The sequence below is a fragment of the Schistocerca americana genome, chromosome 3 (assembly GCF_021461395.2).
Source record: "Schistocerca americana isolate TAMUIC-IGC-003095 chromosome 3, iqSchAmer2.1, whole genome shotgun sequence".
Classification (NCBI taxonomy): Eukaryota; Metazoa; Arthropoda; class Insecta; order Orthoptera; family Acrididae; genus Schistocerca; species Schistocerca americana.
In genome coordinates, this window is record NC_060121.1 from 459679700 (window position 1) to 459694079 (window position 14380).

General features: G+C 37.1%; 1 protein-coding gene across 1 annotated transcript in view; it reads right to left on the reverse strand.

Annotated features, from left to right (window-relative positions):
* LOC124607272 (ATP-dependent RNA helicase abstrakt) overlaps positions 1–14380 on the reverse strand; it is a 145435-nt gene that overhangs the window by 82199 nt on the left and 48856 nt on the right. The gene's annotated exons all lie outside the window — the stretch shown is intronic.

Sequence of the window (14380 nt, forward strand, 5' to 3'; positions counted from 1 at the left end):
CTTCTTACATCTACACCCAAATCCATACACTAAAGCAATCTTACACTGCGTGTCAGATCATTTTCATCCTTGTCTGTTCCATTTGCAAATGATGCATTTGAAAAACCAATATTGATAAACTTCTGTATGAGTTCTAATTTCTCTTTTTTTATTTCATCATGGTAATTTCATGAGATATATGTGGAAGGAGGTATTATGTTTCACAACTTTTCTTCAAACATACACTCTCGGAATTTTAACAGTACACTTTTCCATGATACACAATGCCTCTCTTGTAGTGACGTAGTTTGTAGAGCATTTCTGTAATGGTCTCAAGCTTACTAATTGATATGGTGAGAAATGTGCTACATTTTGTTGGATCTTCTCTAACTCTTCAGTTAGTCATACTTCGTAAGAGTCCACTTCAAAAACATGGAAAAGAACACTGAAAAGTCTTGTACTGTCATGCATGTCTTAATGTAGACAAGACTGACAAAACCAGTGCATGTTTTGTACTAACTTTCACAAACTAAAATTTCAATTATATGTTTGGTGTTTATTATCTAACAAATGTTTGCTTAAAAATCAGTGTGTGACAGTTACATCAGTAATATACAGGGTGGTGCAGATTAAATTAGCCCATCTAAGTATAAGGGAAATGCTGTGAAATTACAGAAATGAAGAGCTGAAAAGGACTTACCATTTATTTACAATAAAAAATACAGTGAAAGATACATTTACAGAAGATGCTGACAGTGACTCCCTGCAACATCAATACATATAATTTGCACATCTAAGCATATTCAGAGAGGCTCGGTGTAAAGTTTGGATACTGATTGCGACAACTTCATGGTTGATTATGTCTTTCAGTTCCTGTACCGTGTGCAGATTTATTTCACAGGCCTTGCTCTTCAAGTGTTCCCACAGGAAAAAATCACATGTTGGTATATCTGGTGAATGTTGTGGCCATAAATGTTTGCTAACAGTTCAGTCCTCAGTGAAGACATCATAGACTAGTTCCTGGGCTACCTTAGATGTATGGCATGTTCTCCATCTTGATGGAAAAAGCAGTACTGTCTTTCATATTCAGTGAGTTGAGCACACACAACTGTGTTGAGGATAGCGTAAAGAAATATCAGTCCAATGATGGGCGTTTCTGTTATACTGCACCAAACGCCTATTTTTTTGTCATGGAGTGGTTGCTGACACACAATGTTAGGGTTCTCTGTACTGGTGCAAAAGACACACATTATCTTAGTTTCATTTTGGGCTCCAGAACACAGATTTCAGCAGCTACAAGAATTGAATTGAGAAAATAATCTGATGGAAGAACGAACAGAATTCATTCATCTGCATCTTTTCATATTATGTTTTGTAAAACCCATCATGAAGGAGAACTTCACCAATGTTGAACAAGTCAAAAACCACATCAACCAGTTGAAGCAGCCATTACAGACCACTTCTGAGAAGTATATTAATAACCACTTACAACTGCTGACAACCTATCAACATTAATAATTATGTGAATTACTTTTGCTTTTATCTTATACTCCAAAGTAAGCAGAAACATTATTTTACACCAAACACAATCAGCTCTCTACAAGATGGTAGAGTTGAAGCTCATTTGATTCAATACTAACACTAAATGAGCTTTTGAGTCACATTCAGGAGATTCAAGATAAAGGACTGACAGGAAAAAGAATGTATGGCTCTGAATAATATCCTTGGGTGAGGTGTAATCTGCCAACCACAGAAAATGTTTCGGATAGTGATCCAAATTAACAATATCTCCAAATCTAATTTGGGACGTGGTCATACGGAAGATGACTTATAAGGACTGTGAAAGTTTTAGGAAAAGATAAAAAGTAAAAACACTACTTGTGACAGTAATAGTGTGGATATGGATGAGAACAGGGTATGCAGGATGGCAAACTGGGACATAACAAATTTTTTGTGACAACTGGAAAATAACAGATTCTTTGTACTTATTTAACATTGTTCAGCTGCACTAGTGTCACAATCACCAATGTACAAATAATTTTGTAAAAAAACATTAATGACAGGTTAACACAAGGTGAGTCGTACTAAACTTTCTAATTAAAAAAAAAAAAAAAAAAATGTATGTAACAAAAACAAATCCACAAGCAATAAAATTTACTTTATTATTTGAAAGACTGTAGAACACAGTTTCAATTTACTTGGTTTTGAAAATAATATCTTGTAAATGTCCATTCCCATGTCCACATAGTTATGGAGCCTATACTGGAAATTTTCCATGACTCTGTGATGCATATTCCAGGGAATAGCACTGATTTCTTTGGTGATAACACCCTTCAGTTTATCAGTAGTGTTAGGATGACGTGTGTACACTTTTTCCTTGAGATAAGCCAAGAGGAAAAAATTATGTGGTGTTAAATCAGGCAATCTGGGTGTGGAGGGGGGGGGGGGGGGGGGAGGGGGGGCACCCAATGTTATACTGTGGAGAGACAAGATGACAGGGAAACATTTGTCTTAGAATTTGCGCTGGATGATGCAATGTATCTTGTTGGAATCAGATGTTGTACCTGTCATGGTCATGTAATAATTCATCCAATTTTGGTGACAGAAAATTTTCAACCATGTAACAATAATGATTGGTTAATGCACATCATGAACTTGAATAATTGCAGAAATCTGTGAGGAAGATATTGTGATGGTGCCTTCAATTTTGCATCACAATGCAAGAAGCACTTGAGGATCAATATTTTGACTCCAAACTGATATTCAGTGATGAAGCAACCATCCATTTATGTGGGACAGTGAAAGTGTGGGGCACTGAAAATCCTCAAGAAATCAGGTCACATGAACAAGACTTTCCATATGTTAATGTTTTCTGTGCAATGCCCCACAGATGAAGCTGTGTGGGACCATTTTCCTTCTGTCAGAAGACTGTGATGGGTATCTCTTAGCTGGATATATTGCATTTGTGGTTGTTTCCACAACTGACTACTGATCCTGAGAATTTCATATCTAGACAGGCAGAGGCACCCCACATTGGAGCATCAATGTTAATCACTACTTAAACGATGGACTTCTGTATATGTGTGGTGTTGAAGATGATGTGGCTTTATTCCCTTGGCTCCCCAGGTTGCCTGACCTAATGTCTTGTGAATTTTTCCTTTGAGTATACATTAAGGACCATATTGATGTACCTCCACTGCCAAGAATGATGGCCACTGCCAAGAATAATGGAACACCTCAGAGAACAAATCAATGCTGCTGTGATGTTGCTACATGAGGTATGGAACAAACCTGACCATCACTTGTACATGTGCCATGTGACCAGAGGGGCCCTCACTGCAAAATGCAAACTTGAGTGAGTTTATGATTCCATTCCTGCATTAGTCATATTTGTACATTTGTACATTTTAACTGCACCATGTTTATTAAAAATGTCATTCCATAAAACTTTAAGAAATTACAAGTAGCACAGACATCCATCACTGAAATTAACAGAACTATAAAAATTCTAAGAAAACAAAAGCTCACATGATTTTGACAGAATTTCAAAAAGAATTCTGAAAAGTTGCTCTACCTTAATAAGTAATGTTCATAGTGATATATGTAATGCTTCATTGACACAGGGAATTTTTTTGTACCAGATTGTTAAACCTTTTTATAAGGAAGGTGACAAGTAAGACTTAAATAATTATTGTCCAATTTCCTTATTGACGTATTTTTAAAAAATATTTAGAAAAGTAATGTACTCAAGAGAAGTCCCACTTTCAAGTAGAACCAATTTACTTAGCTGCTCGTGGTTTGGATTCCAGAATGGCTGCTCGACTGAAAATTCTATTTATACATTCACTCACCAAGTATTACAAGCCTTAAATAATAAAATATTGCCAGTTGGTATTTTTGTGATCTTTGTGAGGTGTTTGGTTGCATAGGTCATGTTACTTTCTTAGAAAAACTAAGTTTTATGGCCTGATGGCTTTACATACAACTGGTTTGAATCATACTTAACTAATAGAAGTCAATATATAGTGTTTAAAAGTTCAAATTACACTGAAAGGAGAGAAAATTATTGTGACTAGTGAGAAGTCACCATGGTAGTCCTACAAGGTTCAATTTAGGGTCCAATTCTATTCCTTACACATGTGAATAGCCTTCCACTTAACATTCATCAAGCAGAATTGGTATTTACTGCAGATGATACTAAAGTTAAAATAAATTCCATTCGAGAGGAAGCAACTGAAGAGATTGTTAATGATATTTTTCAAAGAATTATCAACTGCTCCTCTAAAAATGGCCATTCCCTAAATTTTGAGAAAAAACACCAAATTCAGTTCTGTACAACAAACACGTCATACCAACAATTCGTTTAGGAGTCAGTAAACGTGGCAGAATACTCCACATTATTGAGTGCACATACTGCTGAAAACTTGAAATTGATGAAGCATATTACTGATCTACTCAAACAATGAAGTTCAGTTACTTTTGCTCTTTGGACAATTGCTAGTCTTGGGAACAAATGAATCAAACTTCTGTCATATATTGCATATTTCATATCAATAATACCTTACAGAATAATATTCTGGGATAACTCACAACTTAGAAAGAAAGTACTGATTGTGCAAGAGTGAGCACTAAGAATAATATGTGGTGTTCCCCTGCAGTCGTCATTAAGTACCACTTAAGGAGTTAGGCATTTTAACTGCACCATCACAATACATACATTTGCTAATGAAATTTGTCATAAATGATCCACCAAAATTTGAGAAGAACAGTGATGTTCATGCATATAAAACCAGGGAGAAAATAAACTTTTCCCTCATTATTAAAGCTGTCAGTGGCTCAGACAGGGGTTAATTGCAGCAACAACAATTTTTGACCATTTGACCAATAACATAAGAGTCTGTATACTTTACACTTTCATATTGGGTTGAATATTCTTGTCATTGTATGTCAATAATGCTATCAATTAAGTTCTATTGTAAATACCACTTTTATGCTACCTTCAGTCCAGTTACACTGTGATAAACCAACAAATTTGAGCATAGCTAATGAGAATGTAAATGATTGCCTGCATTATCACAATAGGCACAGAATTTTGTAGCGTTTCCCTTTTAAAACTATAGGTGGGTTCAGATTTGAGTGTTTTGGCTTTTTATAGCTCTGAATGTCTGCATCTCAAATTAACATTATCTTCAGGCTGTGCCAATGCAGTTATGATGAACTCCTTCATGATGCAGTCTTATTATGCACGAATCAAAATGATTCCACTTAAATTGAACTTTTATAAACGAATATGAAGTGTTTCTTCTGCAATAAACTTTGTATATTAACTAACAAAATTCAGTAACTTCTAGTATTCTGTACTTTATGGGACAGGGCACATTATGTGGTGATACATCTCAAATTCTGACATTAGAAAGACATTTCTGCATTCTTCTCCTGTTTGGCAAAGACATCATGCAATACAATGTAGCAACACAGTATTATCACATTGCATACTTTAACTCAGTGGCAGTCCACCTTGTTACTCCAACCTGGGATGACAACTTGAGGGCATACGTAAAGCCCAAGCAGGTACCGCATCTTGTGGTGATAATGCAATTCACCCCAACTTGAAGATGTGTAGCAGCTCTCCGTATATTTGCTACACGTAAAAACAGGTAACTAAACCTCCAAACAGCTTTGTATTCTTAATAATTAAACTGTTTTATGATTTAACATTCGTCACCATTATTCATCAGCTATGTAGATGTAGAGTTACATATCACTCTGCTAGACTGATGTGCAATTATGTAACACTTAATACTCCCACTCAGACAGATAATGGGGCATTTACATAAACTTAAGTAATTAAATGTTTTGTACTGCATGCAACTGAATCCTTTAATAATTATTTTTAATGTCATACATAACATCTTAGCCTTATCATTCACTCTTTATTCTTGATCTGTTAGTACATAATGATTGGTGTTCTTTCTCATATCTAGTGCAGATATACAGACAGAAAAAGTTATAGCATATAATATTTATCTTTATTCTGTAGTATGAAACAGTTAATTTCTCTGTCATTCTTACCCATAGCATTTATATTTCACTCAATATAACATCATTTTTGTTCACTCTCTTTCCGAACTTTGAATATATGCAGTTCATACTATTTTGTAATAGTTTTCTCTCTTCTGGCGCTACAACCATACAGACAGTCACAGTCAGATTTTAAGTGCATCATAACTTTTTAGTTTTGTCTACCACAATCATGTTAGCTCCTAAACTTTGGTTTTGGTCAGCTTACAGGACAATTACAAGTCACTCATACATTAGAGACCTATAACACATTATCTAAAACCAATACTAACTTTAGTTGCTATGGATGTTCATGACATAGTCCGGCTCTAAGCTGGACTTTAGTAAGTCATCAATCATAATCTGAATCCAATACTTTCCACACTTCCTATGTTTCCCTCCTCAATGTGATGTTGCTAATATCTGCACATCATAATGCAAAGTAAATGTATGAAAGTTACATGGAAATTTCTGTGGTGTAACAAAAGCATCCATATTGCCGGAAAAAAATGTAACATGCTGAAGGACCATGTTCAGTGGCACGATGGTATAATAAGCGCATACTGAGGGATTGTAGTGTAGTGATTCATGTCATGGTCATCAGTGATCAGATGGTTCTCAGGAGACCTGTCTGTGCACCCTCTGTTTTGACTCAGCAGGTAGTAACTGTGCTGTGTTTTTAGATGAATAGTGTTAGTAACATTCATTCTAGCTACAACCATGACCCAATGATGAATACACACTGCTATTAAACAGATGCAGTCTTTTGGACAGGGTCACACTGTGGGCCTACAGGAAGACGGATGGTCACATCAACAGATTGTCGCACACGTTGGGCACAGTGTATCAGTGGAGTGTTGCTGCTTCCAACAGTGTTCTCACCTGCAGACCAGGTTCTGAACGTTCACATGGTAGACACACATTGTGAAAGCAGCAGTGGCCAACAGAACACCTTCCAGTGACAAAATCTGGGAAAGTGTTACTGCCGTAGGGGATCATTAGGAACCATCTGCTTGCAGCAGGATTAAGACCACGTGTGCCTCTGACTAGGCTACCACTGACATCATGACACTGCCAAGTACGACTAATCTTTTATAGAGAGAGGGTTGACTGGAGAGTGGAATGGTGTTCTGTTGTCTTCAGCGATTAAAGTAGTTTCCGTCCATATGCGAGTGATGGACATGCTCATACAGTGTAGCCTTGGTAAACTGAATACATTTGCCCACAACACACAGGCCTCATCCCCTTTCTTGGTGTGAGGGGGACATGATACAAATCATGGTCAAATTTGGTGTTTCTGCAGGGTAAAGAAACCAATGCCCACTAGATTGCACTGGCTGTTATCCCCATGCTACCGCCATTTCCTCTATATGAAAACAGTATACTTTTTCGGCAGGTCAGTGCACAAACACATAGGGCTGCTGCAACGCAACATGCTCTTTGTGGTGTACAACAACTGCCAACCACATCTCTTGTCAACTAAACACATACTGGAAGGACCATTACTAAACCGCAACAAATGAAGCAATATGCTTTAGAGCAGGGCCGGCCAAACGCTGCACAGTGTGCAGACGTGCGGAAGTGCTGCACATGTGCGACAGCGACATCTGTTATTAGACGTGTGTCCTAAATTAACGGCGGCGGCTCCACTTCCCTGTTTATGCGGTACAAGCAAGAGCGCAATATATCCAGTCTCGTTTACCCCTGGTAACCGTAACCTTAACAGAGAAGTACTGAGAAATGGCAGGTACTGTGAAAAAGCAAAGGACGGGAGATCTATGTTCTCAGTTGTTTAAAAATGCAATTCTTTTTTGTAGCCGTTGGTGAAAACTCAGTGTTTGCTGTACTGCCGAATAATAGGCGGCAAGCGTAAGTTTTCAATTGAAAGACACTACAATACATATCACAAAGACGAGTGTCGTGTACTCAACAGTGAAGAACGGCAAGCAAAATTAAATGTCCTTTAGAAAATGGATGAGACACATCTACTCGATTATCATTTCTAATGACCAGTGATAAACGTGTTTGGATTTATTCCTTTCACAATTAAAAATTATTGTTTACTAACTGTGCATTATTGCCCCATTCTGCTCCATGTTATATTATTACCAGGAAAGTTGGTCATTAAACCGATTGTTCCAATGTATACTTACATTTAGGGTTTTTTTTAATGTGTGAAGGGCTACGCTCAGCTGAGTCGATAAAACATAACATTCATCTAATTGTCGCTTATTATGCAGATTTCAGACAGAACTGATGAAAGATATAGCCATAATGGTATTGAAATAGCAGGTGATCATCGAGAGGCCTGCGGTTATCATTCTGCTCAGAGGTCAGTGAGACAGAAATTATGTGGGTGCAACTGAGGGCACCGAGAATTAGTTATAGGAAACCTTGCATTAGTTTAATGTTATTTTAAATCATGAATAAGGTCCGTTAGAAGTTGCTAAGTGCTCTCTTTCTTAAATACTAGATCAAAAACATTACGCGGATTTACATGCCGTCAGTCAAACTGCCTTAATAAAAACCCACGGTTGTTAACTGTATTACTTGTCTTACTGGGTTAAACAGTTAACATAAAAGTAGACGTTTCAATGAGTAGACTGTGACAGTATTTTAAATGTTTAATACGCCAAATGCTTTCCCATGGTTGGCTTGCAAGCTGTGGAAAGAGCACTAGAATGCGCCGGTACAGAGTATCCCAGCAAGTGGATAAAGCGACATCTGTGCGTAGAAACATGCACTACATGAACACTGACGGCTGCGGCGTGCACGCTGTGACTCGGAAATTGCACATGTGCAGGAGCACCACACGCGTGCAGAATTTCTGGCCGGCCCTGCTTTAGAGAATACACTGCAAGATTCCATTTGGTGCTTTTATGAGCCTTTGCGTGAGAGAATACACACCTGTGTTGCCTCCAGAAGGGGGTGGGGGGGGGGCATATGCTGTGTACTGATGCTGCTGTTTATGCAATCTTTACTGTGACATATGTTTCATTTGGTGTGAATTAATTGCCATAGACTCTCACATTGATGAACTATCTGTCACCTCATTTGTCAGTAAAATTACCTTGTTTTTGCAGGAGAGCCATCTTTTACTGCCAGTGTATAACCAGTTAAATTGTTTTTGCAATTCAAATACCAATGTCTGCGCATAGATAAGGATAGTAGAACAAAAATATAAATTAAAGCAGACAGAACATTAAAAGGGAAGGACCAATGTACAGAAAACTAAACGTGAAGGAATACAACTATCAACATAGGTCCTTGTAGGCATCATCTACAAAATTAACAAAGAAAGTGAAGCCTCAAGGACATGTTTTTATGTAACGATCTTTTAGTCAAATCCACATAATATATTCATTTTACTCTCTCATTTGATGGATCTATTAAGAACACTGCTGTTGGATGAATTATATATCCACTACTTTGTAATGGCCCTCATATTTATGAAAGAATTTACTAGTGTCTTTCTTTTAAATTTGAACTAGGGTGACATCTTTTCTCCAGCACCATATCACATACTGGAAATTCTGGCTTTACAGCACTTATAATTGGGGAGTGTATTAATGGGGAATGCCTGTTTGGAGACAGAAATTAGCAAAAGAATACAACAGAGCAGTACATTTTACAGTGAGTGAGGGGCTTGGTGGGGGGAAGGGAAATGTCAATGAGGTGCGAGCTGATGCTATACAAGAGTTACTTCACACCCATACTGCTTTATGGCTCAAAGACTTGGACTATGACTAGAAGAGAGGAGAGTAGGATACAATCCAGTGAAATGAAGTTTCTAAGATGTATGCTCGGGAAGACAGAGCGAAAAATGAAGATATTAGGAAGGAAATTGGAGTGGGGAAGTTGACGGAGAAAACTGAAAAGAATAGATTAAAATGGTTTGGGCATGTGAAGAGGATGGGAGAGGGAAGAATACCAAGAAGAATGATGCACTTCAAGATTGATGCCAAGAGGAAGACCGAGAATAAGATGGGTTGATACAATAAAGATGAGTTTAAGGAGGAGAAACTTGCTATGGAACCAAATTGTGGAAGAAGAATGGAGTAAAGACTGAGTAAAGTGGCGAAGTAACACTGATATCCCAACCCGACAAGATGTTAGATAGTGGAGAAATGAAGATGATGATGACAGCACTTATATTATGGTCTTTTATTCTATTTTGTGCACTCTTATATAGTTCCTTCTCTGCACTTTTTTGAATCTCCTCCTTGAAGTGAACTACACCACTGGGCCCCTAAAATAACTTTAATAATGGTTCTACAATCAATCTCCTATTTAGTAACTCTACTAGTGAAAGATCAATATAGAAATGTGGTAATTCTTTCAATAAAATTTGGAATTCTGATATCAGTTAAGCCCAATTAGTATGGCTACTTGAACAATGCTTACAACAAAGTCTTCCAATCTTTTACATTACTCTTAAAAAGGGTCAGCCTGAGGATAGCACATAAAATAGTAATATGTCGTATGTCTACCCATGCTAAAAACGCTTTAAAACTATTACTTACGAACTGTGTACTGCTGTCAGTGAGCAATCCGCAAAATATTCCCTCAGGCAATTTCTCATCATGATTATGTTTACAATTGTAATAGGTTATAATTTAAATTATTTCAACCAGCAATCAATTGAAACAAATACATGAGTTACTCCACCTTTAGCGTTTGGTAAAGCTCCAAATAAATGTGCAACTGTTGGGTCATTTAATGCTTTTTGGTATTACTATTGGATACAACCCAATTTTAAATCGCATACACGGAAGAACATCAAGAGGAGCTTCAAACATTAGTAAAATGAAGATACATACTGTAACTTAAAATACTATTACTTTTCTTCCTCCTTTGACATAAATCACAAATTGCACATAAAATCCTTTTTCTTCCTTTCTTAAAGAAGTAAAAGTTAATCATACGTGTCAACACATTTTCTTATGCCATAATAATATGTAAATACCACACTAGATCTTCCATTGCTACTTTCAATTGTTTGAATTCTCATTTACTCTCCAAAACAAAAAGTTTTCCCATAACATACACTTGTTCTTATCCTTCTCCAGCAATGTTCCTTGGCCCTAGGATGTGATAATATCACCAAACTGCAGACCAGACTGTAATCCTTTTTTAATTCTTTAGTTCACAATTATATTTCACAGCTAGTGTAAGTTAGATATAAAATTAATTCTAAAGATTACTCCATAATCTTCTGTTCTATGCTCATTATTCACACCTAATGGCAATAGAGAAAGAGTGTCAGGCACTAGACTGAGTGAAGCTTTAACATAATTAATTTCCAACTTAAATTCTTATAAAAACAAAATCTATCTCATTAGTGACTACTCTCCATTAAGAACACCAAAGCCTGATGGTCTGTGCCTATTACTATTTTTCAGACTCATAGGTCAGTTTAGAATTTTTGTAAACACCAAACAATAAACAACAGTTCTTTCTCTGTGGATGATTAACTGAACTCACGCTTAATAAGACTGGCTGGCGAAGTCTATAGTTTGATGTTCATCCCTTCCTGGCTCTCATTCTCCTTGGAACAGCTCACAGTCCATCCAATATTCTGATGTATCTGTGGCCAACTTAAAAATATTAAAATCTTAGCTCCTAGAAAAGTCTACTAAATGTTACTAAAAGCTTCTGCTGTACCATCATCTCATACCTATGTAGCTTTTTGCTTCAATAAGGACTGGAAACGGGACGTTGGTCGGATGATTAGTGAGAGTGTAGCAGGTGGGTGAGAGGATCCACATGGTCCTAAGTCTTTCCTGGGTAGGAGAACTAGGCCTTTCTTAGGGTAAATCATGACAACAGACTCCTGACTCTGGAAAGTATCTCAACCAACTTAGAGATTTCTTCAGTGTGTGAGAAGAAAACAGAGTGCGCAAACACCATGTTGCAGTCCTTTAGAAATAAATGTGTGGTCCCTTAAAAATAAAATACACCAGCCTGAAATTGAATCATAGCCTTTGAACAACACGATAGCATTAATTACAGAGCACTGGTGTAGAGATGATAAGATAACAGCATATAGTGCTATTGTCCTGTGAAATTTTTAATGGCCAAGATCACATTCAATATTATTATTACTGATGACCAGTTTCAACAGTTAAGACTGTCATCTTCTAATCTGTAATGTGATGCATTGACCTATAGTACATGCACAATCATTATTCATATCTGCCATTACAAATGAGGAATGTAAACTCTACGTTTTCATACTTTCAAAATAAATCTTGTTGTTATATATCCTGTTCCATTATGACTGTTTCACATTATAATGGAAAAGTACGTGTAAGGTACAAATATGTGAGGAACAGCAAATGAGTGGTTCCAATCTTACCTGGAAAACAGAGCAAAAGATGGGAAAATTTCAAACATCTGCTGATGATAAATTTTTACTAAAACAATTTTCAGGCAAGAAACATATAAACCTATTAACAGAATCTTCGGTCGGTTCTTGGTAGAACAACATTATAATAATATATTATTATATATAATTATCATATAAACCTAGTTCTTCAGGGAAGTTTATTGGGTCTAGTTCTGTATATATATATGTTTTTCCAGCCAGTGCAAGACACAGAGAAAGTTCTTTGCTGATGACTGCAACATCACAGCCACTGGTGAAACACCAAAACTCCTTTTAGAGGATATTTATGGTTGGACAATATGCAATACATTAACACTGAACATGAATAAAACAAACATTATGCACTTCAGCGTAAAGATGAGAAATAACTGTCACATTATGCATAGAATATAAATCTATAGATGTAGGGATGAACACAGATTGTCAGCTAACATGGAATAAACAGAAAGACACCTTCAAAATGAATGTCATCAGCTTGTTATGCTCTTAGGGTTTTAGCATCCGTATGTAACAGCCAATGTCTTGTGGTGACATAGTACGCCTAGGTACACCCAGTTCTTAGTTGTGAGATTCCTTCCTGGGAAACAAAGGCCCAAAACACAGAAACAGTTTCTAAACTGTAGAAAAGGGCTGAAAGAATAATAACTAGAAGTAATAGTTGGGCTCCTTGTAGAGAGCTATTTAAAATTTTGGCATATTTATGGCACCAAGTGCATACCGGTATATCTACCAATCTGTGATGCATATCAAGGAAAACATTACTACGTATTTCACTAACAGCTCTATATCTAATCATGGAATAATAGCCAGTTTGGACTACATTTAGTCAGGAAAAAAAATCAAGACAGCATATTATATCACAGAATAAAATTGTATAATAAACTGCCAAAGGAAATGAAAAAGATTACTAAAATGTGTCTGTTTAAACAGGCAGCTGAAAGTAAGGTATACTACACAATTCAAGATCACTTACAGTGCTCAGAAGAATGGGTAGTAATAAAAAGTGGATAATTACAACACCCTGTCACATTTCACGGTTTACTGTTTTCACAAGGGAATTGTGTCCAGCTATGCAACCTCTTTCAGGTGGGCTGAGGAGCATAGTTGAATATAAGTGAAAATGTAGTCATCAGTGAGTGTCCTTAATGTATATGGTGATGAACAAAACTAGTTTTATATTGTCAGTTACTTAAACACATTGTGTGCAGATCAAGGAGCACTGTACAATAGGGACCAACAGAATGAGGCACTGCTGCTGTTACAACACTGACCTCATATTCAGGAGGATGAAGTTGCTATCTGGCTGTCCTGATTTGGGCTTTTCTAAATTGCTTAGGCAAATACCAGGATGACTCCCTAATCACGGCCAATTCCAACCATCTGTCCTATCTTCATAGACCACCTGTCCTACTCTCATAAAGCATGTTATGTATTCTGTATGTTTTATATTTTGAGCTATTGATTTGGTTTTCATTACCTTGACAATTCTTATATCACTGCAAGATAGATCATTCATGTGCTGTCCCCTTACACACAGCCCAGTCACATTAATGAGATCACCACCTATGTTTGATGTCAATGTGCAATAACCACTAACAAATGGCCGGTGGCTGCACTAGCAGTGGAGGGTACACAAAGCATTTTGGGGGGATGCGGAAAACAGTGCAGTCATTGTCGTAATGCTGAAACAAAGCAATTTATGTGATGTCCAATTTGTATCTGACAGTGGTTTGTATTCCCCATCTAGCATGGAAGTGGGCAGTTCAGAGGTACTAAAGTTGCAAGCAACAGTTGCAGGATGCCAATGTAAGGGGAGACAGAAATATGTGCATCACATGGCACCACCGGTGGTGATTGTTTGCCGATTAGCCAGAAGTCTGGGCTTGTGGCATGGCTCACTCCTTATTGTACTTTGTAGCTGTCCATACCACGCCACTGCACAGCCAAGCTGAA